This window comes from Lutra lutra, chromosome 10 (genome assembly GCF_902655055.1).
Source record: "Lutra lutra chromosome 10, mLutLut1.2, whole genome shotgun sequence".
Classification (NCBI taxonomy): Eukaryota; Metazoa; Chordata; class Mammalia; order Carnivora; family Mustelidae; genus Lutra; species Lutra lutra.
Genome location: NC_062287.1, coordinates 85165574 through 85186058, shown reverse-complemented (window position 1 = coordinate 85186058; position 20485 = coordinate 85165574). Strand labels below are relative to the sequence as shown.

The following is a 20485-nucleotide window of genomic DNA, read 5'->3' as shown; positions in this document are numbered from 1 at the left end:
CTCTTTTGACTGAAAGAAGAGGAATGAACTCTTCAACAAGATGATATCTTGTTCAAAGATCATTGGGAATATTGGGCAGGAGATATTGGTCTCCTCAGGGCAATCCCTAGTTGACAGAGGATTCGTGATCATCATCATAATCAACATCTACTGAGAGTCGATTATGAACAGGCCCTGTCAGAGGCACTTGACATGCATTCCCACATTTAGCCCCCAAGCCTCTCTATGAGACGGGTACCATTATTGCCTCCATTTTACCTGTACAGACACCAAGACAGACAGGCTAATTATTTGCTAAAGCCCTACAGAGTAAGTGGCATGTGACATTACATGGGACAACTTGATGTGTCGTATTTTTCTCCAGCTTTGGTGAGTGAAAAAAAGGACGAGTGACCATACATCTACCTAATATGGTGGAGATATGGAGGGATGCTTTCACTTTTGCTTCTTAAAATGCCTCCATTTGGTATTTCTTCTTTGTTGCCCATCTGTCCAGATAGGAGATGTGTCAAATCAGAATGAGAACAGAAAATGCAACTCAAACTGACTTTAATAAAGGAGAGTCATGAGCTCATGTAGTGGTAAAACCAGGGTGATCTGGCACCTCAAGGACATTATCATGGACTCAGTTTCTTTTCATCTTTCTGTTTTGCCTTCTGTTTGCATTCCAGGCTTCATATGTGAGTAGTTCAGAAGGTAAGAGACCACTCCTTTCCTAGCATTCCAAATACAAACCCAAAGTTCTCCCCAGTTGGACAACTTAAGTTGCATCTAATCCTTGAATCAATCACGACTCAAAGCCAGGGGCGTGGAATTTGTTGATTGACTTAAGTCAACCAATGATCGCCTCTGGATGTGGGGACAGAATCTGTATCCACTGGCTACATGAAATACATAAGAAGACTGGATACCCAAATAAAAACCCAGGTAGCATCAGAAAAGGGAGAGCAGGGGCGCCTGGGTGGCTCAGTGGGTTAAAGCCTCTGCTTTCGGCTCAGATCATGATCCCAGGGTCTTGGGATTGAGCCCCGCATCGGGCTCTCTGCTTGGCAGGGAGCCTGCTTCCTCCTCTCTCTCTCTGCCTGCCTCTCTGCCTACCTGTGATCTCTGTCTGTCAAATGAAATGAATAAAATTAAAAAAAAAAAAGAAGAGAAAAGAAAAGGGAGAGGAGAGGATGCTTAGCAGGTAAATAATTTATATCCCTGAATAATTTAAAGATAATGGGGAGCCTGGATGGCTGAGTTGGTTAAGCATCTGATTCTTGATTTTAGATCAGTTCATGGTCTCGTGGTTGTAAGATTGAGCCCCGAGTTGAACCCCATGTAGAGATCTGTGCTGTATGTGGAGCCTGCTTAAGATTCTCTCCCTCTGCCTCCCCTCCTCCATGCTCTCTCTCTCTCTCTTTCAAAAAAAAAAAAAAAAGATAATTATGTCTTTGGTTAAAAGTAATAGAATGTCCGCTGGCTGAAGTGTAGATTACTAGTCACACTTAGTATGAAATGTGCCATTCTAATTGGTATTGTGGCTCAAAGATGGCCCCAGGGACCTGGGCTTTTTCTGCTTTATCATCCTCAGTGTTTCAGCAATGGTTACCAATGGCTGCTAAAGCTCCAGGTGTTACATTCTCAAATGTGACCCACAAAGAAGGGAGCAGGAAGGACGGACACAAAAGAGCTCTCTTCCCATGCATCTTGTCTTACTGAGATAGGAAAATCTTTCCCCAAACCCTCTGTCTTTCTCTTCCATCTAAATGGCCTCAACTGGATCATATGGCCATCTAGCTACAGAGGAGGCTGGGAAAATAAATACACGGAATTTTCAGTCTCTGTAGTGAGAAACTGGTGAGGAGGAAGTGGATTGAGAATGGCCTTGAGCAGTCATCCAATAATGTCTTGTTTGGGTAATTTTGTGCTAATGAAGTAGAGGCCATGTTCTAAGATTTTGCTAGTGCCCATTATGGAGAATATTACCAGGATCTTTTTAGTAAAACTCAGACTCCTAGGTAGTTAGCTTTCATCCATATTACCTTCAAATACAAAATTCAATATAACCTTAGGTATACAAGTGTTGACATCCCTGAAACGTTTACCAGAACCAAATTTCGACAGTAGCCTACTTCACATTGTCAGCAGTAAATGAACGCTGCACACCTAATTAAAATTCAGATGTCTAAAGTAGCCTTATAAAAACTGGAAATCCCAATATAGACAGTTAATTATTCTGAAATTGTTTTTTTTTCTTTAGATGGCAAAAATATTTCTCTGCTAATTAATTGCCTAATCTTTGGGGCTATAAACTCAGTCTCAAAGTACGTTACAAATATCCTATCACTCAATAAATTGCAGCTAGTATCAGAAAAACATTTTTGGCTTATTGGAGGACTAGAGCAACAAGGCCAAGAAAGTGACTCAATAGATTAGGGAAACGGTAGAGTGAAAGATGCTGAGAACAATCTGATTACACACACACATACATCCATTATGTTTTCAGTTTCAAACCATTCCAACTTTGGACATTTTTCCCCCCCTTCTAACTTCCTTTGAAAAATGACATGAACAAATTTTTCACTGCAGTTGGAAGCAGACTCTAGGAGAAGAAAGAGGCCAATATTCGGGGAAATGGTGACAAATGAATCTGCTAGGAGGAAAGAAAAACTTAAAACATTCAGAGAGCTAAAGATCCAGGAGTAATTGCAGTTTGGCTGGGCAGGGCCGATGCAGACTTACATTTCATACTGACTCACAATCTACATCTCATGGTGCTTTTAGCATTTATGAGGCATTTTTACTTATACTGCCAATTGGCCCACGCTCTAATAAATCTCCTCTAGAGCATATTTGGTATGTACAATTACACAGGGATGTAATAGGTTTTATTTTGGCACCCCAGTAGTTTATTCCCCATCTTTCCCTTTTCTGGCAGCCAATTCAAGGCTGGCTTATCACAGTATCCATTCACCTGAACCGCTGGAGGACCAATCTGGGTCTTCCCCTGGGATGTGGATGTAGAACCGGTCAAGTTATCCACCCACCCCATCGGCACCCTAAGTGGCAAAGCTCCAAGGGTTAGACTAGAGCTGCAGAGGGGAGCCATGGAGATGGAGAGCACTTAGCACCACTTCTGGACCCAGGATCCATCTTTGCTGGAAGTTGCTGGATGTCCTAGTTGGGTGGACCCAAAAAATCTACTTTCAGCTTAGCTGGTTTGGTTGAGTATCTGTCACTTGCATAGAATCCTGATCAATACCACCATCTACACAAGCTACCATCCATCTTGACAGGTTCAGCTTGAATTGAGCCTCTTGGATGGAGCCTTCCCCAGGGACGGCCCCCTGCCCATCACTCTTTCCAGGTGTCACCCCATTCACTGACTCTTACCAAACAATTGGCATGGTGTTGAGCACAATCACAAAACCCTCCAATTTTTCAAATGCTTTTTCAGCTGTATTGTAAAATCTTATGGGAATGGATAATATGGTCCCCAGTAAATAAACAGAAGTTCTGAAAGTCTTTTTTTTTTTGGAAGTTGTTTGGTTAGGAGCTACACATCTCTGGAGAAGTAATATAAGCAATGGTTGCGTTCCCAGGTTAGCTTGCAAAAGCTCATCTTATGAAAATGTGCGTACAGTGGAAGAGAACGATAGAGGAGTCATGCAGAAAACCGCTGCTTGAAAAAAAGTGAGTTCGATTTGAGAAAATAAGGAGAAACAGACTTTTCTGGATCATCTAGAGGAGTTTCAGAATTGCGTTTGTCTTTTTTTGGTCTGGTTTTTTTTTTTTTTTTTTTTTTTTTTTTTTAAATTTTTACCTAACTTCCATGCCCATGTGGTTTGAAGAGTCAAATAGTTCAACAAGGCTTATCACAAAAAATAGCAGTTTCCAAACCACTCTGCCTCCTTAGTTTTCTGCTTTTTTAGAGACAACTGCTTTAAAATCTTTTAGTTGTTTATTTTGGTACTTAACATATGTGTCTAAGCCACTTTTTGGTTTTTCTTTCATAAGTATTATCGACTGATTCCTAAGAATTTGGTTTTCGTGATTATTTGCCCACCCTGTTACACACCACTCATCTTCTCAAAGAAGTTCTATCATAATTGTGATTGGATCAGTGTTCCGAGGTCAACATCTTGTGATGAGATACATGCAATTCATAGCTGAGCCACATAGTATGAGTACCAAGATCATTTTTAATTTCTGTGCCAATTTGAGGTTTTCCCAGAAATGACGATCATCTTGTTTGTTTGCTTAGGTTTTCATGTCCTTGTAATGTAGCCTCCAATTATCTCCCAGTTAGTTATATAAGTTCAATAGACATTCTGTTTTTCATTGATTCCTCTTTTTAGAGATGTCACTCCTAGAACCTTCTGACCTGCTGCATTGTGGAATGTTGTTCTCTGTGCCTCCTGGACAGCTGCTATCCTTGGACCTCCCTCCATCGTTATCCTGGGGATCCTTCTGCCCTGCTCTTGAGTTAGATTTCTTGCTTCCTGTATCCCAACTTTTCTCTTTCTTGTTCCACTCCCTCATTTGGATGGTGTACCTTCTCCTCTAGTAGCTTTTTTTTTTCCTTTTGGTAAACATAATCTAAAATTTACCATTCTAACCATTTTTCAGTGTATAATTCAAAGCATTAAGCATATTCACATTATTGTGCAACCATCATGACCATCCATCTCCAGGACTCTTTCCATCTTCCCAAGGTGAAATTCTGTACCCATTAACCAACTCCTTATTCTCACCTCTCTGCACACCCTGTAACCAATGTTCTATGTTCTATCTCTGTGCATTTGACTATTCTTGGTACCTCATATAGTTGGGATCATATATTTGTCCTTAAGAAAGGGTACGCGAAAGGTAGATTTTTAAAAAAAACATGCATGTCTAAAAATATCTTTATTTCTCACTTACTGATAATTTGGCTGGATGTATAATTTTGTGTTGATGTACTTTTCATGTCTAATTTCGAAAGCACTGTTTCAGTATATCAATGAGATCTCAGGCTTTGGAGCCAGACAGCCTGGATTCAATCCTAGCGCTTACCATTTATTACCTAGGTCATTCCGGCAAGTTTGTAGTTTGTTCCTTTGTACCTCAGATTTCTCACCTGTAAAATGGAGATAAGAAAAGCACCTATTTCATAAGGTTGTGGTAAGGATGACTTGTAAAACACTCACTATAGTCCAATAGAGCTAAAGTTAAGTCTATAATATTAGCTACCATTGTCTTCCAACTTCTAGTGTTGTTGTCAAGAAGTCTGAAGTTGTTTTTGATTCTTGATCCTTTCTAGGTCACTCATTTTTTTTTCTTTAGATGTGGTCCAAATCTATTTGTACTACTATTCTGAAATTTCATAGCGATGTTCCTTTGTCTAGGATTATTTTAAACCATTTTTTCTGAGCACTCAAGATGTCCTTTCCATCAGGAAACTCATGGCCTTCAGTGGGAATCCTACTGATTAAATAATTAATTATTTAATGATAGCCTCCCCTCTATTGTTTTCAATCCTCTCTCCCTGGAATACCTATTGTTTAGTTGATCTGGTCTTTCCTTTATTTTCACTTATATCTGTTATGCCTTATTATTTTCATATATATAATGTTGAAGAGCTCTGTCTTTTCTTAGTTCCCTTGTCTTTTAAACAGACTGTTCTTGTTTATAGACTTATATCTTCTTTTATCTCTCTGAGAATCGTAATTTTAAAAAAGCGTTTTTCTTTTTCTTTAAAGATTTTATTTATTTATTTGACAGACAGAGATCACAAGTAGGCAGAGAGGCAGGCAGAGAGAGAGGAGGAAGTAGGCTCCCTGAGAGCCTGATGTGGGGCTCCATCCCAGGACCCTGGGATCATGCCCTGAGCCAAAGGCAGAGGCTTTAACCCACTGGGCCACCCAGGTGCCTTCTTTTGCATAGTCTTCATTTCTTTCTGTTTGCTCTTACCACTTCTTTGACATTAGCATTTTCCTTCTAATATCTGGTGATTCTTGGTATCTGCCAAGTGGGCAGAGAAACTCTGATTAGAAGCTTCACGTGTGTGGATGGGTTTTGTCAATTGTGGGCTTCACCAGAGAGCAGTTTTATGGGATCTGATCAGGAACCCTTCATGACATAGAGAAGAAATCTTGCAATCCCTTCTCTGGAGGATGCATGTCAAGCTTCCAGCTTGCTGGGGAAGAGGGCTACGGTAATATTTAAATTTTCATCGAATCCTCTTGTTTTTGATACACTCACCCTCTCCAGAGAATAAACCTTCAGGGTTTTGCTGCTGTGGGGGGCAGCAGATGACCGGAGAGCCTATCTAATTGATTCTTCAGTAGATTTAAAACTAAAGCTCTGTTTTCGGCTCTGTTTCCCAGGTCTGCAGTTCAAAATCGGGATTCTTTTCCATGTTCGCAATCCCCCCCTTAGGAGTTTGCTTTTGCGGGTCTTATGTCAGTTAGCACTAGACTTTTTTTTTTTTTTTTTAAACAAGAAGGGAGCAATTGTTCATGTTGCCTTCTCACTTTACTCAACAAGATCTTTCCAGGTCAATAAATAATCTCTAAACTCTGTTAATAGTCGTCTTGTATTCCTTCATATAGATGTGCCCTCATTTATTTAACCAACTTTCTACTGCTGGCCAAATTTGGGTTATTTCCAATTCTTAATACTGCAAGCAAGAAGGTGTTAAATATTTTTTTTAAAGATTTTATTTACTTATTTGACAGACAGAGATCACAAGCAGGCAGAGAGGCAGGCAGAGAGAGAGAGAGAGAGAGAGAAGAGGAGGAAGCAGGGCCCCTGCTGAGGGGAGAGCCCGATGTGGGGCTCGATCCCAGGACCCTGGGATCATGACCCGAGCTGAAGGCAGAGGCTTTAACCCACTGAGCCACCCAGGCGCCCCAGTGTTAAATATTTTTGTTGCAAAAATTCTGTTTACCCCCTTAATTATTTCCTCAACTTTAATGCACTGCTCTTTCTGACAGTACCACTTGTGATAACTCATTAATTCCATGAGATGCTTTGTAAAATAAATTTTCTGCAAACAAATATGTTTGGGATTACTGACATTCTGTGTGGGTCAGTAGTCTAAGAAGCTCCACAGATGACTTTATTGCACAGTGCAATTTGGAAACTGCCGTGATCACAGGCTCAGCTTCCATTTTATCAGGAAGGCTGTGCTGATTGAGGCCCGAGTGAAACAGAAGAAAAACCAGCAGGTGTCTTAGCCCATTTGGGCTTGTTAGGACAGAATACCATAGACTCAGTAGCTTATAAACAACAGAAATTCCTCACAGTTCTGGAAGCTAGGATAACACTGGCAGATTCGGTGTCTGGTGGGAGCCCATTTTCTGGTTCAGCCATTCATCCACGAGCTGTGTCTTACATGGCAGGAGGGTAAAGCAGCTTTCCCAAGCCTCTTACAAAGTCCTGAATCCCAGTAGGGTCATCTGACCTGATCATCTTCCAAAGGCCCCACCTCCAAATACCATTAGGCTGGGGATGAGGTCTCACCATGAATTTTAGGGGACGCAAGCATTCAGTCAATAGCAGCAGGACAGGAGTGGGTCGGGCTGAGAATGACAAACAGCCCAACATTAGTAGAAGGCACTCAGCATCATCCACTTACCTAGTGTTTTTTTTTTTTTAATTATTAGGATGTGCTCAGAGCCCTAGACAGTGGGAAGTAAGGCTTTGACATATTTCTTTCTTTTTTTTTTAAATTCATGAAATAAGGAACAGTTTGTTTGGAAGCCAAATTTTGTGGCCTACAGAAGAAGAAGAAAAAAGGAAGAAGAAGAAGGAGAAGGAGCAGAAGAAGGAGAAGAAGGAGAAGAAGAATGTTTAACACTGTTGAGAGTTTTGAGGCAGTGCTCCACATGGAAAAACAAGCACCATTTCAGCGGTGTCAAGTAAAGGGCCAAGTCCAGTAATTCTCAAACCATACTGAGCAGAAACCTTGAAAGACAAGCTTCCAAAGATGCAGATTCCTGGGCCTCATCATTCTGAATCTAATTCATTAGCTATAGTGTAGGCCCTAAATCCTGAATCTCTACCAAGGATCCCAGGATGTAGGTGGTCCCTGGACCACGATTTGAGAAACTGGCTTTAGATAATGTTTTACCAGAAATTACTAGGGTTGCTTCAGTCTGGAAACTTCTCTAGAATTCCCTTTGTTGGCTGTCACAGGATCTTGGGGTTGGGGCCGAGAATACTTTTCCCCATCAAACAGGGCACCACGCCCAGAAGATATGCTGGGGTGACCCGATTTGGAGTTTTCATGGGACCAAATGTGCAGGCCAACACTTGGGATGGGAGGCCTTCTCACCGTCTTGTCTGGCTGGCGGTTTCCTGGGGTTACTGAAAATTCATGCAGGGCTGTCGGAACCGAAGCTATACAGAGCCTAGTTAACGCGCTCTTAAAAGCAGTAGAGAAAAAGAAAGAAAGAGAAAATGTCGGTTTGTTGTTTGGTCCAAGGAATAGTAAGTGGCTGCTCTTACAGGCCGTTCCCTGTTCTCTGCCCCTTAACCGTTTGTAACCCAATAATGCTCCTTTTTTCTCGTCCCGCGGTCTCCACTTTGAATAGCTCTAGGGTCTGATGAAAGCGCCCGCACTCAAATCTCTGACCCCCACAAGTAACCAACGCCGTCATCCCAGAGGCTGGGCCCCAAGTGGGGATCCCGGCCCAGCAGGACCAAGGTTTCCCAAGCTCTCTCAGGAGTTTCCCTGCCCGCTCAGGAGGGGGCGCGGTGTTGTCCTCCCAGGCCCGACCGCCGGTCAAAGGTCGCGGGCAGAGAGGCCCGCAGGCACCCCGCGCCGCGTTGCCCCGAGTGCGGCGACCCCAGCTCCCAGCGCGCCGGCCGCCCCGTCCCGCGCCACCTCGCCCCACCCCGCGCGCCCGGCCGGGACCCTGGACACGTGAGCGCCACCGGCCAGTCGACGGTAAGCGCCGCGCGATCCGCGCGAGTTCCGGCAGCAGACGGCGGCCGAGCTCCGCGGGTCGGGGGCTCGGCCGGCCTCTCCGCGCGCCCGGCTCTCACGCTCCGATCTGCGGTGGCCCCGCTGCCGCCCTCCCGCTCTTCTCGGCCCCCGCGGGCCGAGCTGTGGTTCTGGGGCTTCCCCCGCGCGCCGACCACACTCCCGGCGGCGGGGGCGCAGTGTCCGTGTCCCCGGCTCACTTGGTGCCCCTGCACACTTGGCCCTGGCGCAGCCAGGCCGCGCGCGGGTCCGTCTCGACCACACGCCCGGTTTGTCCGCCCCGCAGGAGTTGCCAGCTTTCTCTTTGCTCAGCTCTCGAATCCCTTCTAGAAAACACACCGGAAGGGGGAGCTTTGGGCCAAGCGAAGCCTTTTCTGTGCAAAACGCCCTCCTCCCGCGCACCTGGTTTTAATAAGGGCCTGGGGGGAAATACGGGATCCCGAAGGATCCCCAAGAAGTTCCGTCCACGGATGCACAGGGATTGTACGTGAGCCGACGCAGTCACTGTACGAGGGTTTGTAAAAACCTCTTGCACGTCTCAACTTTATTTGTAGCTGGGAGAGGTTGTCAGTGGCGGTGATGTTGGAAATGGGACATAAACAGCAGTTAAAAACACATTTATTCACATTGAAGACAAGAAAATTGCACAGTTAGGCACAATGTATCTTTTCCCCCCAGTTTTAATAATAACAAAGGAATATTGAAAAACAACCGCCACCCCTTCCTAGTCTCCCATCATCTTAATCCTTGTGCACACACATTTTTTTTTTTTTTTTACATAGTTGCAATTAGGGGTACGTGGTATTCTTATTTCAAAATCTGGAACAAGGGAGGTAAATTACATCCGGACAGAACGGATGTCCTCATTAGTTCTAGGAGAAAGATCTTTCAGTGCTTGAGCTGGAAGAGAAAGATTGTATCATGCTTTCAACCTATATTACAAAAGTTTAAAGGATAAAGGACATGAAAGGCTTTTTAAAAAGATCCTTGTGAGACATATAAATGTAAATATATATTCACAGACATTCTTTTTGCATCTTCATTTAAAGCCAAGGACAAATTTCTTTCCAACACGGCACTTTGATCTTTATGCTCTTAAGGAAATAACTCTACCCTGTACTAGAATTTTGAGAGCACTAGTTTTTCATCAAACATTTTTTTAAACCCCTAATCAGCGTTTAATCAGAGGCCTCAGGGTCTTGCACTTCTGTTCTCTCTGCCTGGAATGCTTTTCCCTTGCCTTTGCTTTGCTACCTCCTCCTTTAGATCTTAGTTCATATTCATTTCCCTGTCCACCCCCATGGGACAAAGATATTTTATTTTCTTCAAAGCACTAATCACGGTCCGAAATTATTAGTTTGATTACTGCTGTCCCTCCCCCACCTCAATAACGTAGGGGACTTTTGCCGTTATATCCTAGAACCGTACCTCCAATCCCAGTATCTCAGGGCTGGTATTGAGTAAGTAACTTTACTGAAAAGCCAATCTTCGGGATACGATTATAGCCTCGGGAGCACTCGCTGAATGTGACCCTGGAGGAAAGATCTTTCTTTAGTATCCTGTCCCCCACCCCTTGCTTCTTTCTCTTAGTGGCTCTGGTGCAGCTGCTTTCAGATCTGCTGGGCCTTCTTAGGGCCCCACCCACTGTGACCCAGGTCAGCCCCAGGAAGTAGGCCCTGGAGGCAGCTGGGGCCTCAGGCAGTTATTCTGGGGGCAGATTTTGGACTAGAAAGTGCCCGGGATTCTCCCCCAGAGGCCTGGGACTGTTGGCCGTGCGAACCCCCGACCCTTTAGCACTTCTCAGTGCTGGGCTGCATGCATGAGGCTGCAAGGTTCATGGTGGGAGCTGCTTGTGAAAAACGCTCTGTTATTGTTGGACTCCAGGCACAGAGAATAATTAGGGGAGTGACATGCGCTAAAGTTGAGGCCTTTCCTTGTGGGCTGGGCCACGAGGCCGTAACTGGCCTGCTTGCTGGCAGAGGCTGTGGATTCCTGCGCAGTCCTACGTGGTTCACATCTCAGAGGAAGCCTTGATGAGGAAGAGGCCGGGAGTGGGGGCAGAAAGTTTGGAATTTCCCGTGATTCCTTGGGGATTGATTGTTGTCGAGACCCACCCTGGCCAACACCAAGGTGAAGTGGCTGGGCCTGCTCGCCTGTCCTCAAGGCCACACACAGCTCGAGGGCGCTTCTAGGCTGCCTGGGCCTGTGAGAGAGCTGGAGTCAGCACCTGTGGAAGGAACCAGTGTTCTGGGAACTGTCAGGTGCCGGAGAGGAAGAAGCTTTTCCTTAAACTCTGCAGTGCCTAGTCCAGTGCCTGGCACATGGTGGGTGTTAAGTCAGTGTCTGTTCATGGAGGGAGTGTGAGAGTGCCCTTAACACTGTGTGTCAAGCCTGGGTGTGTGGGAGAACAGGGACTCTGGAGGCCCACTGCGTGGGTTCAAATGCTGGCAGCTCCATGTACAAACTGCCTGGGAGCATGCTGTCACAGTTCCTTGTGCCCCACGCTCTGCATCTGTAGATTGCCAACGAGAATGCTGTCCACTTCATGGGGCTGTGGGGAGGGTGAGAGGTGGACATTTTGGAAGGCACTTTGGACAGAACCTGGCACATAGTAATAGGGTAAGTGCTAAACAAAAATTAAAAATAAAGTATGGCAAAGGTCTGTTCCCTCATAGGGGAGGACAGGGAACGGGATCAGGGAGGGGTGCACTGGGCATTTCAACAGTAATTGCCAGTTGGGAACACAAGTTCCCTTATACTGCTATTCTTTATGCGTTACACATATAAATGTTTTAATAACGATTGAGTATATAATAAAACATTAAAACTGCACACCTCAGTGTATTCTATACCACATTTTAACACACTGAAGACTATTGGGGCATACATTTGTCCAACACTATCTTGCTCTTGTATAGCCTTATGAGGGAAGAACCATTATTATTTCCAGTTTTCAGATGCAGAAACTGAGGCCCAATAACTTGCTTAAGGTCTGCATTGTTAAACAGAGGGGAGCCAGGGTTGGGAGCAGACTCTGGGTTCTTTTTTTTTTTTTTTAAAGATTTTATTTATTTATTTGACAGAGAGAGATCACAAGTAGATGGAGAGGCAGGCAGAGAGAGAGAGAGGGAAGCAGGCTCCCTGCTGAGCAGAGAGCCCGATGCGGGACTCGATCCCAGGACCCTGAGATCATGACCTGAGCCGAAGGCAGCGGCTTAAACCACTGAGCCACCCAGGCGCCCAGACTCTGGGTTCTTAATTGCTGTGTATGGCTTTCTTAATGTGTCACAGATCTAGCAGGTTGTATCTGAGCTTTAAAAAAATAGAATGCGTTACCCTGCCGATGTCCACTCACATGAAGTTGCTCACTGTGACTTAGTGATGTGAGTCAGGATTTTCTGAATCATGTGAAACCAATCAAAACCCAGAAATAAGCTGGCCGTGGAAATGGCCGAGTGCAAATCACTACTCGTAACCCTCTACTTCACATTTTATATTCATCGAAACAGCCTGCTATTCTCATAGCTCACTTAATAATAGGAAATGCTATAAATTTTAACTTAAAATAAATGTACATAAAGTGAGATGCCACTTATATGTGCTTTACTCTGTATATAGAACACATATAAAATCTTCCCGTGAGACATATATTGGGATTCCATCTAAGATTTCATTAGGAAAAACGTCTGTGATGTAAGAAAGAAAAAAGAGCAAGATCACTGGCTTAAGGATATAATTGAGGTTTAGGAATTTGATGATGTGTGTTAAATATTATTCAACAGACATTAAATGTTTTTTATGTATAAAGCATCACGTTAAGCATTTGGGGAAAGTAAGAGATGATAGCACAGTTTTATATTCAAACTTGTTTGTGGTCCTCCAATATGGAATACTTTAATATGTAGTTGACTTTTGAACTATACAGGTTTGAACTGTGTGGGTTAACTTAAATGTGGATTTTTAAAAATAAATATGGTACAGTACTGTAAATGTATTTTCTCTTCCTTAAGATTTCTTTTAAAGATTTATTTTTTTGAGTGAGTGAGAGAGAGGTAGAGAGCATGCATGCTCGCAAGTGCATGGAGGGGAGGGGCAGAGGGAGCGAGAACACCCAAGCAGACTCTGTGCTGAGTGTGGAGCCTGGCCTGGGGTTTGCTCCCACAACCCCGAGATCACTACCTGAGCTGAAACCAAGAGGTGGAGGCTCAACCAACTGAGCCACCCCGCTGCCCCCGCTGATGATTTTCTTAATAATGTTTTCTCTAGCTTGTTTTAATGTAAGAACACAGTATATAATACATGTACCATACAAAATATGTGTTTATAGACTAGTAAAGCTTATATGGATTTTCGACTGTGCAGGGGGTCGGTACCCTTAACCCCTGTGTTGTTCAAGGGTCAACTTACGGTTGACTATTTTGAAACTTAGGACACTAAGCCAAGCTGAGTATATTATGAACTATGAGATTCCTACTGTTGAAGTGTCTGGGAGAATTCAAAGAAAAGATCAATGATTTCACAAAGTCCCCGCATTTAAGCCAGACTTCAAAGATAGAGGAAGACAAGGAGAGGCATGCGTGGGTGGCTCGGTTGGTTGAGCGTAGGACTCTTGGTTTTGGTTCAGGTCATGATCTCAGGGTTGTAAGGTCAAGCCCCGAGTCAGGCTCTGTACTCAGCAGGGAGTTTCTTGAGATTCTCTCTCTCCTTGTCCCTCTGCTCCTCCCCCTACTCTCGAGTGCTCCCCGCTCCCAGGTTAAATAAATAAATCATTTTTTTTTTTTTTAAAGACAAGGAGAAAAGGAGGGGGTTCAAAACTGATTGAGGATGAGCAAGTGGCTGGTGGCAAGGGAGGACGGGGTGTGATGGGAAACCTTGAGATCCATTCAGGGAATGGAGAATTTTTGACTTGACTGTAGGGTTAGTTTCCCTGTGGTGGGAGACATGGCTAGGAGGGCAGTTTGGAGTGAGAACCACAAAGAATCTCACATGCCAGACTAAGGGGTCTGGTCTTTTTTATCCAGTGGGTAAAGGGGAGCCACTGAAGTTTTTTAGGCATAGTTGTGACATGCTCAGCACAGTGATCTGGAACATTCTTCCGACGCAGGCTGTAAAGATGGAAGAAAACAGATAGGAAGACTAGGGAGGAGGCTACTGAGATAGTTATAAGGACATAAACTAGTATGATGGCTGGGGACAGGGGAAAAAAGGGGAAAAAAAGAGATATTGTTAGAGCTGAATTTAGAGTTTGATGACTAATGGAATGTGTTGATGAAAGGAGAAATAAAAAAGACTAAAGATTTGAGATTGGATGCTACTTATAAAATAGAGAAATCAAGAGGGGGAGGAGCTAGGCATATTTTAAAAATGATCAATGGGTGAGGATTTGCAGAATTCAAATTTCTGTCTTACAGGACTCCTCTGAGCCTTTAGAGAGAAGGTATCCTCCAGAATTTCCCAGGTTATCCCCAGAGACCCCTTCTCCTCCACCCCAAACTTCAAGCCTTAGACCTTTAGCAACATCAGTCCTACGTGATAACAAGGAAACGTCTCGCAGGAAGCCTTACTCCCAGGACACTGTGTTCTAGTACCCGGGTGGGTTTGCATTTGCCCGTCTCTTCAAGCAGTCCTTCTAGGGCCTATTTTGTCAAACCTAGGATTTGCAGCATTGGGGAAGTGCATTATCGATTTTGAGAGGGAAAGGAGTGAGGATTTCACACTTGTGTCTGAAGGGTTGGAAACTGTGGAGGAAATTGGAATTTTCTTAGGAAAAAGGCCGGGAGGAGGTGGAAGCTCTTTTCTATTCTCCATGCTGCTACCGTTCTCCTTTAGACATTGTTTCCTTTGGAATAGGCCTTTGGCTTTTGAAACATCCTTTGTGGATTTAACACCAGGTCCTCCAAATGGACTTATCTCTAGATCTGCTACAAGCTGTTCAAGTGACATTGAAGGACACCATTCCAGTTAAATCAGTCTTCCCTTAGCAGAAAGCCATCACTGTGATTTTTTAAAAAATCAAATTATATACCTAACCTAAAATTTATCATTTTAATTTTTAAGTGTACAATTCAGTGGCCTTAAATACATTGACCCTGTTGTTTAACCATTCTCCAGAACTTTTTCATCTTCCCAAACCGAAACCCCGTATCCACTAAACAATAACTCTGCACTCCTCACTCCCCACTGGCTCCTGGTGACCTCTATTCTCTTTTCTCTCTGTGAATTTGACCACTCTAGGGACCTCATTTAAGTAGAATCACACAGTATTTGTCCTTTTGTGACTAGCTTTCTTCACTTAGCATAATGTCTTCCAGGTTCATCCATATTGTAGCATGGGTCAGAATTTCCTTTCTTTTTTTTTTTTATTTTTTATTTTAAAGATTTTATTTATTTATTTGAGAGAGAGACAGTGAGAGAGAGCATGAGCGAGGAGAAGGTCAGAGAGAGAAGCAGACTCCCCATGGAGCTGGGAGCCCGATGCGGGACTCGATTCTGGGACTCCCAGGATCATGACCTGAGCCGAAGGCAGTCGTCTCTTTTTAAGGCTGGATAAGACACCATTGTATGGCTCGATAGACCACACTTGTCTGTTCATTTGGACCTTTGTGTTGTTTCCACTTCTCTGTGATCTCCAGGGACTTCTTTAAGCAGTCTCTGCATGGAACTTCCCTCCCCACAAGTTGGAGATGCCTTTTGAGTTTGTTTTAGTATTCTATTAGATTAGTATTCTATTAGAATAGTGTTCTAACGTATTCTATTATCAATTACCTAATTGATAATAGAAAATCACAAGCCATCACATTAAATCAAGATGTGAGACTGAGCTCATTAAACTTTAGGGAAAAATACTCCTTAATCTAGACTTCAAGTGGATTTGGATAGCAATAGTTCTATACTTGTTGGGGGGAGTGAGGGGCTTGGTCCCAGGAGCTCACCAGGGAATGATGAGGGCCAACTCAGTTAGCAGTTGAGTCTCTCTCTGCTCTCCTACATCTTTGTGCTGTGGGGCCTGCTGTGCTCTCCTACATCTTTGTAAACCCTCAGACTTTGGGGTGGAGGGGCGGAAAAGTGAGTAGGTTGGTTGGAGATCCTAGACACCACAGAAAAGAATTTGGGTGTTTCCCAGGAATATGCTGCTTTGGAGATTGCTGTAGTTCTTAGTTTTGAGTAGGAGAATCATGGGCAGAGGAATTTGGTGAAACAGGGATGTAGAGAAACCACCAGAATCCAGCGCTCAGCCCAGCTTCCCACACCATCCTTTTCTCCTTCCCCGAAGACTTCAGTTTAGAGAAAACAAAAATTGTATTGATTGAGTTATTAGTTTGGAATAACTTCAAGTCTAGTTTAATGAGTTTCTCCTCCTTTGCCAACCTTACAGGGAATCAGTTTTATCGTTTGAATTTATTGGTTCCCAAAATGTGTGCCATGGCGCCCAGGGGCGCTGGAGTAAACACGCATGGATACCGTGAGATAAATTAAATTTTTAGGGGACACACAACTATACTGGGTGGTTGTGGGATGCCCAAGAACTATGAGTTCAAGGTGCTCATAGTTTCAACATTAGGTCGCACTGCATTCCTTCCAAGATAGTGCCCTATCTTTGTGAAGATGGATGTTAGGTGGTTGTAAGCTGTGCTAAAAACTGAGTACCTAATGAAAATCAGTGTGGAGTAGGGGATGAGAGTGCCAGTGTCCAATCTGGTTCCAAAGTTTAAGAAGTTGTATGGTGCCCAAGAGGGGTACATTGTCCATTAATAAGTAATTATGGCCATTTAAGGATGAAATAAAAATACATTTTTTCAATTTATGTGTATTATTCTTTCAAATGGCCACGAAATTGTTAGGACATAAATACTTGGTAAGTTGTTTGGATTTTGACACTTAAGAAATGGAACTGTTAAGTATTTCTTTCATTCAAGGGGTGCCATAAAAAAATTACTGAGACACTAAGGGCCCCATGTGCCAAGAGAATTTGGGATTCTTTGCTTTAATTCATCAGAAAATTCCTAAAATATTTACTTTTAAATACATCAAACATGGGGCTGGAGGTGAGGTAACAGAGAGAAATAAAATAAACGCTTTGCTTGAAGATTTCTTAAAGGAAATGGCTTTATTTTAATGATTATAAAATTTAATATGTATTGTTTATTTTAAAAAACCCAAAAGGTTCAGAATAGAAAATAAAACCTCCATACTCCCATTCTCTATTCCTCCCCCGCTTCCCAGAGATGACCGCTGTTAACATTTTGGTGGATATTCTTCCAGACTTTTATTTCTCTCACGTGTATTTAAGATTAGATGTTATACAAAAATTAGATCATAGACATTCTATTTTGCTTATTCCTTTTTAAAATTCACTATATCACAGCTATCTTTCCATGTCAACATGAATAGATTTGTAATCATACATAATGCAAATAAATTTAAACAGATTTACAAATAGACCTTCAAGAGAAAAAAAACCTTTCAATTCTAAAACCTAATTTATTAGTAACTCTAGGAGGATTCCACTGTTACAGTGGCTCAATCGTGCCCCCTTGTGGCTTGGCATGATATGTAACATTTTTCTTCAAAGATTTGCGTGTAGGGCCTTGTATTCTGACATGGAAGATACAAAAGTGAATGAAATTGGATCTGTTTTAGAAACTCACAGTCCCTAAGGGGAGATGAAATGTATAGCTAAATAACTATAGGAGTCAATAAGAAGTAATTAGGCACATCATAAGAGAGCTACAGTTAAATATCCCATAGGAGCAAGGGGTTAGTCCATCTGTAAAGATTAAGGACTTCATGGCACACTCACAGGGGCAGCGGTAACCACAACAATAACAGAAAATGTTTAATGAGTGCTTTTAAGCCAGGCACTGCTCTTTGCACTTTTTATAGCAAAGATGGAATTCCTCTCTTCTAAGCTTTACCCATGGGAAGGATTTCGACTCCTTGGGGTGATGATGAGGAGATGGAATGAAGGCAGGGGATAGTACCCTAGGTGAGGGAGCTGCAGGAGCAAATGCAGTCTGTACAGAGAGGATTGGGCCTTGCAGACTGCCGGGAATGAAGTGGGAAGGGACATCAGAGAGAGGAGAGTGCCTCAAACCCTAGGCTAAGGACTGTGACCTGAATTCTGCGGACAGGCAATGGTAACCAATGATACAAGTTTTGTGATCAGGGGAGCCATTTTATTGGAGCTGGACTTTTGGAAGATTAACTTTTCAGCAGTGTAAAGATGAGAGGCTACTGCAACAGTCCAGGCAAGATATAATGTTGCTCAGAAGAGGTGCAGCAGAAAATGGAATGGAGACATGAATCTGAGCTTGGTTAGGATGGCGGCAATGACAGTGTCTCTTTCTTGAATTTCAGTCTAATTACTGATGTAAAGCCACAGTAACATTTGGTGAACTTTGAATGGAGGTCTTCATACCCCATGGTTCATAGATTGATTTGCCAGGCCTCACATGCTGATTTCCTCCTTCTCCTCCAAACTAGTTATTTTAGGGACACCAGCTAGAACGCATTATTCAGCCCCTCATTTGGTCATTTTGACAGAGCTCAGGTCCTCTGGTAGGGCGTATGTACTATTCCTAGCCATTTGCTTAATATGGGATCGTGGCATGGTATGTGGAGAATGGTGTTACAATATGTTTCTCTTTTCCAATGAATGTGACAGCAGAGGGAATTTGCTGAACCTGAGCAAACAGGGTTTGGACTAGGCCTGAGGAGCTGATTCTAAGGATGGAAGATAACTGGAGAGAACTGGAATTGCAGCGGTCAAGTGCAATTTTGTGGCCATTTAAAAAGATGAGACCGTCAAATGAGATGATGGGAGTTTAGTTTGCCTGCCAAAATAATCTATTTGATTTTTCTTATAAATGGTTATCTAAGAAATCCAGATCCTGCCTTTAATATTATAAGCACGCAGGGCGGTAATCTCAAAGCAAGGCCACCAGCTCAGTGGTGAGCCATCAGGATCTTCTTGACGGGCTCAAGCGTATCCCATAAATGGACAGGGTGCTATTTTATAATAAAAAGTAAGGCGCATCAGCTCACATTTATCTCTAATAAAGCTATAACAGATGATTCAGATCGCTTCCTCCCAGTTTTTGCTCCTCTCGGGCTTTCCCATGCCGATGTGGGAGTGTCCCTTACACAGCTCGGGGCTCGCTCATGTGGAAAGAAGTGACCATATTGGTTGCTCTTCCCGCATTTTCCCAGTAACTGGTGAACTCCTCTGCACTTCACGGGTCCTCTGGAATATTGTTCCTTGAGAAACTGTCTTGCGTTGGATCACATTTGCAAGATAAGTAAGTTGAATGAGGGAAAGTTATGTCAGGGGTTCCTAGGTTATCCAGCACCTAGAATTCACAAAGCTTCATCTGGCTCTCCTTTCTGACTATGAGGGGATATGCTTTTGCCGGTGGGTAAAGAGGTGTGACCGAATAGAAATATATAACAGAACATAATGCAGTTCTAGAATTTGTGGGTCACTAATTAACATGCTTGAGCCGTTTCAGACTTCGCTGGAGTCATAATTCAAAACTGGTTTGTCATCGGTGTCCAGCAGTATCATATTTCAAACCCTATCAGATTATACTTGTGTACTTTATCACTTTTTAACCATTTAAATTACATTCCTGTTAATGGGATCTATGTTTTAACATCAACAGGCGGACTGGTGGTTTGCATGGTTCATGTCTAGTTGAGTTTTTATGGCTAATTGGGCACATATGTACTAAACTAACCCCTCTCTTCAGAAGTGAAGGATTTTACTAAAAATGAGCACATTTTTATTACAGACAGTTTAGTTTCATCTGCTTAAGTAGTTTTTTAAACATGAACCATTTTTCAGTACAAGTGTGCTTAATGTGTTAACTATATTTTTTAAATGCAGATTTCTTTCACTAACTTAATGGGAATTCACAGAAATCATAGCCTTTTAATTAAAGCCAATCTGTTTCAGTGCCAGACATTCTGAAAGATTCCAGTGAACCAAAAAAGAACACATTTCTGCACTGGAAGTGTGCATATGGGACCCTTCAGAAGCTTGACAGCAATGCCCGATGGAAGGATTTGAAACAGGAAAAAGATTAATAAAAAGAATGTCAGAGTAGTTTTCAGAATAGCTTAAATAATGTGTGTATTGAAATAATTTTCTACACCAAAGGATGACTTGATGGAAAAACTGTGACTCTTGCATGATCTTAATGCTGTAAAGCCTAAATCTCACTTCAGAATGTTTATAGGAAAAAAAGAGCCCACAATGGCAATATTTTTCAAACCTAAAATTGATATAAGTGACTGTATTTTCAGAACTGATTCAAGCAGTCTGACAAGTCCAATTTGGAAGACAAAGGAACAGAATATTTAAAATAGAAAGGATCCTGGAAAATCTGGAATGTACAGTCATTGTAATGGCGGTTGTAAGGAAATCAGGATACATTGGGTACAGTTTGGTCAAAAAGAAAGAGCCAGGGACCAGAAGTCAGAGGCACTTAACTAGCTATGAGAGTGGACAAGTCCCTTAACTTTGCTGTA

The 20485-nt window shown here is 42.9% G+C and overlaps 1 protein-coding gene across 1 annotated transcript in view; it reads left to right on the top strand.

Annotated features, from left to right (window-relative positions):
* The first annotated feature begins 8771 nt into the window (after positions 1–8771).
* The window catches only part of LOC125078876 (uncharacterized), a 172325-nt gene continuing 160611 nt past the window's right edge, over positions 8772–20485 (top strand). Inside the window, exon 1 of the mRNA XM_047692105.1 lies at positions 8772–8920. The gene's annotated coding sequence lies outside the window, so the exon portion shown is untranslated. The remainder of the gene's footprint in view (positions 8921–20485) is intronic.